Here is a 4,954-nt window from a genome sequence, read left to right on the forward strand (position 1 = left end):
AGTAGGGATTGATAATTTATGACATGTTTGGTGAAATCGAAATTCTAGTACTTTCGTTGATTGATTTGATTAGTAATTTGATTCGTGTTTTTTTTAGTGTATTCAGTAGCTAAATCTTAGTTAATTCTCAGTTTCGTTCGATTAGATGATTAAAAGTGTTTTTTTAAGTTAGTACGTAGTTTGACTCAACTCAATCCTTGTGGGGACTGTCAAATCCCCTAGAATTCTAACCCATTAACCCATTGGTTTTAGGACCGTGAACCTAAAGCTCAAGTCAACAACTTTGAACCATTCGAGTTAAGCCTGGAGGTTTGGAAAGTGAACCTATGGAAGTGGATGACCACGATGAAGACCCTGCCACCCTCATGTAGTTTAAGAGGAGAGAAAAAGTTAGTCTAGAAGGCATAAAAAGAAAATTTTGGCATGCCCAGAAATCGATGTTAGAGGACTCAAATTTCAAGGTAAACTATACCATTGATTAGGCCTTGAAATGAGCCTTCTACCCTTTGAAGCCCGTTGGAATCTGCCTTCGAACGAAGGAGTTAGAGGGCCGCTTGATTGGGATCTGTTGTACTATTGGATCGATCGCCCCCTACCTAGGTGTGGGGTATATTTGGGATTTCGGGTTTAAAATCCCATTTTATGTTTCTTTCTCCTCATAAACACATTGTTTATGCTAGAGGGAGGCTGAGAACGTGGGAGAGAGGAAGAACTTGGGATTTTGAAGGATTCTCACTCTTTTGGCAGTGCTAAAGCGCAAGATATGAAAAGGATCACGTGTTGAGGTAAGGAGACTCTAAAAACACTATTATTACTTCTCTCTTAGTGTATTAATGATGAGATTTTGTAATAAAGATGGTTGTTGTGCGAGTTGGATGATATTGAATGTTAGTTGAGCTCCATTTAAGTCTCTCAACCTTTTTTGAATTTTTTATGGCCCTAGTCCACCCATTTGAGACCGATTGGACCTCTTTGAAATGCTCATGGGCAACTCTCTGAGAGCCAAATTGGGGCTTTTTGGGATGATTGAAAGGTGTTTTGGGGACCCTATTATTGTTCTATTGAAGAGCCCAACACCCCCTTTTGAGTTTGTTTTGAAATGAAGTCGAAATCAAAAGTTTTGGTCGCAGCCCTAGGGTAGGCGGTCGACCGGCCTAAGGAGGCTCATTCAACTACCCCTGCTAGGTGTGTATTTTGGCCTCTTTGACCCCCAATCGATTTTCGATTAATACCCATTTGATTTTTCATGTTTCTAGGGTTATTTTTGGTCATTCGCACTCTCTTTTGTGGAATTCATTGGACTTTGAAGATTATTATTGTCTTTAAAAGGTGAGGAAATACATCGCCCTATCTTGTGTATTTGATTTGTTTCTAAATTCTCCTTTATATCGATAATGGATATTAATTATGAATTGCATGGAACTTTGCACAGACGGAAGGTAATGTGATGTTTATGTTTATTTACTATTGAAATTACTTGAATGATAATTGGTTGGTCCTCTTGCCTAGGTGATAGATCATAAGAAATAATGACAGGCAAGGTTTCAGTTTGTCATAAGAATGCATATTTTATATTGGAAGGGGGGAGGTTTAAGACCCATCTTAGGGGGAGATATGAGGGATGAGGGTTGGGGAGATGCAGACACTAGAGTTGGAGGCGTGAATCTAAAAGTGAATGGTGACTGCTCCAAAGAAGTGGAAGAGTCCAACAATGTGTTGGCTTTCTTAATATTCAGGTCAGATTCCCCAAATGGCAAGTAATGTTGTAGGGGATCATCAATAAACATGTTTGGAATATAATCAGCCACTACCTCATCAATAAGGTTAATCGCAAAGCACTCTTCATCCCTATTTGGGCTTAAGGATGATTGAAGATGTTGACTCTAAGTTTCTTATTGCCAAATGATATGCCCGTGACACCTGATCTACAATTGATGCAAGCATTCGCAGTTGCTAAAAAGGGTCATCCAAGAATGACTGGTGGTAACTTATTGGTAGTTGTATTGTCCATATCTAGGATCAGAAAATCAACAGGAAAATATAGATCCTCAACCTTCACCAAAATGTTTTCAAGTAGCCCACAAGGTCATTTAATTGCGCGACCTGCTAATTGTAGAATCAAATCAGTGGTTTCAAATCTCCTTGACCAAACCTATCATAAACTAAACTAGGTAAAATATTCACACGGGCTCCCAAATCAAGCAATGCTTTCCTTATGAATAGATCTCCAATGACACATGAAATTAAAGGTGTACCTGGATCTTTAAGTTTAGGGGGCAGTTGGTTAGAAATTATTGAGCTGACTTGTTCAGTTAAGTGCACAGTTTTAGGGGTCTGAGTTCTCAACTTACGTTTTTGGGTGCATAAATCTTTTAAGAATTTAGCATAAGCAGGGACTTGCTTGATAGCATCCAATAGTGGGAGATTGATACGAACTTGTTAGAATAAGTCAATCATCTCTTGCATCTTAGCATTCTTTCTAGAATCTGGAATTGAGGACTTAAGAGCTTTAGGGAAGGGGGCTTTTGGAGTGTAAGACTTAGGTGTAGGAATCTCGAGAATTGGAATGTGCAACCCCTTACGAGGAAATTGATGGAGAATACCCACAGGTGGTGTTTTTTTACTAGGCTTACATGCATCATCATCACCATTCTCATGGGTAAAATCAACCTCTTCTCGACTCTCAAGATCAATGGGCAATGGCTTAGGAGTAGGCAAAGGTACATAATATTCCTTCCCACTATGTGTCACAACAGAGACTACTTGGACTTGTTCTTTCCTAGACCCAATTTGATGATTAAGGTTACCTATTGGTTGATTAGGTAACTGGCCAGCCTCCCTCCTACTGATGGCATCATCTAGTCGATCAAGTTGGGTTTCTAATTTGTTAATGGACTGAGAATTAGAATGTAACAATTGAGTGTTTTGCTCTAGTCCACTAAGCGCACATAGTACTTTATCCTCAAATGATGAACTCTGTGAGGGTGGGTGAGCTGATGGTTGCCCATCCTATAGGCGTTAGGTTGTGCATTAAATGGAGGTGGCCTATAAGGTAGTTGATTAGAAGGATTGGGCATTGTGTTTCGCCATGAAAAATTAGGGTGGTTTCTCCATCCTAGGTTGTAAATATTGGAAAATGGGTTATGCTCAGTGTAGAAACTCCTTAGGCCAAATGTGCATGCTCTTGAATGAACTCAGGGTATTGAGTAGCCAAATAGAAATCAGTTACATTGTGGGAAAGGCTAGAACATAAAGCACATGCTTCAGCCTGATTAGGTGGAGAGAGATTTGTAGGAAACGGATATGGGGTCTGTTGTCCTAATGACAACAGATAGTTCAATTTCTTTGACAGTAAGTCAACCTTAGTGCTCATCTCAACGGTAGGATTGATCTCATAGAGACCGCTCCTCTTTGGTTGCCTAATGGATGGAATCTCAGTCCTAGCTGTTGAAGCATGGTGTTGGGAGTTTTCACTAAGGGTCTCAAAAAGTTCCCGTGCCTCATTCTCATTCTTGTGCATGAAAGTATCACCACAAGAAGAATCAACCATTTGTCTATGTTGGTCTCTAAAGCCATCGAAGCACCTGAACTAATTGCCATTTAGGAATAGCATGGTGGGGGAACTTTCTAAGTAATTCTTTTAGTCTTTCCCATGCCTCATGAAATTGTTCTCCTTCTTGTTGGGAGAAACTAATTATCGCTCTCCTAATGCCATTGGTATGGCTAATGGGGAAGAACTTTTTAAGGAAATCTTGTTGCATTTCTGCCCAAGTGAAAATTTTAACATTGTACAAGAAATGAAGCCAATGCTTAGCTTTATCTTTAAGGGAGAATGGGAAAAGAAGTAACCTTAAGCATCGACTGAGAGGTTTCGAATTTTAACCATGAAGGACACCTCTAAAAAATCATCTAAGTGCTTATAAGGCTCTTCATTGGCAAGTCCATAAAAAGATGGTAGCATTTGAATCACACTAGATTTGGTCTCATATTGAGCGCCTCTATGTTATGCAACTTAATACAAGAAACCAGAGTATATGTCGTAGGAATGAAATGCTCACTCAAGGGCCTCATTGGAGGCTCAATGTTTGCCATGGTTCTTTGCCTTCTAAGGGTGGCCAAGGTTTGTTCTAACCCAAAGTCAAATGGGTTCAACTCAAGATTTAGGGATCGGCGACCATGCATACGCACAGAAAAAAATAGCTAAATAAATAAAATTATAAGAAAACAACTACAGCCAAGGAGACGGTTTAGGACGTACCTGAAGCGCAATCCACGTGATCTTCCAAACATGAATTACACTTTTGGAATGGGAGGGATGGGGAATTTTAAAAATTAACCTAAACAACCCAATCTAATGCAAATATTACAATTGAAATGTCCTAAATACAATTATATCTAAGAAATAAAAGATAACAACCTAAATTAATTATCAAATTGGTACTCTTGCAGTCACCTACAAAACAAAAGAAAATACATTAGTTAAATAATCAAAGAAAAACTTAGAAATTAAAAAACTAAAATTATCTAAAAAGTATGCCTAATTGAAAAAAATCAATCCTAGCAACCGTGTTTTGTTTCCCTGGCAACGGAGCCAAAATTTGATTGTCGCTAACCAATCAAAAATAAAATCCTATACTAATCTAGCTAGCAGAAAGTACGAGGTCGAACTATGGGGAACTAAAAGGCTAAGTTACTAAGATTGAATTCAACAAAACCTAATTTAAATTAAATCTATTAATCAATACAAAAACTTAACTATGAATACATGAAGATCTTTGGGATTTTGAATCCCCAATGCTTTTCACTAACGGATATAACTCTATGCTTCAAAATAAAGGATGATCTTTCCTAGATATGCCCTATCTTTGCAAGACTATTGTCCTTCGCTGAAGCTTGGCACGCTTAGTTTGCTTAGCTATAGAACATCTTTGGCCAAACTCAAACACAATCAACT

At 38.5% G+C, this 4,954-nt stretch overlaps 1 non-coding gene across 1 annotated transcript; it reads left to right on the top strand.

Moving 5' to 3' along the window:
• The first annotated feature begins 3,606 nt into the window (after positions 1-3,606).
• LOC149011338 (small nucleolar RNA R71) lies at positions 3,607-3,713 on the top strand. Its single transcript, XR_016174875.1, has one exon. It is a non-coding gene; the product is annotated as a small nucleolar RNA R71 (small nucleolar RNA).
• The last annotated feature ends 1,241 nt before the right edge of the window (positions 3,714-4,954 follow it).

Source organism: Hakea prostrata, chromosome 7 (genome assembly GCF_041222555.1).
Source record: "Hakea prostrata isolate BN-2017 chromosome 7, UWA_Hpros_2, whole genome shotgun sequence".
Lineage (NCBI taxonomy): Eukaryota > Viridiplantae > Streptophyta > Magnoliopsida > Proteales > Proteaceae > Hakea > Hakea prostrata.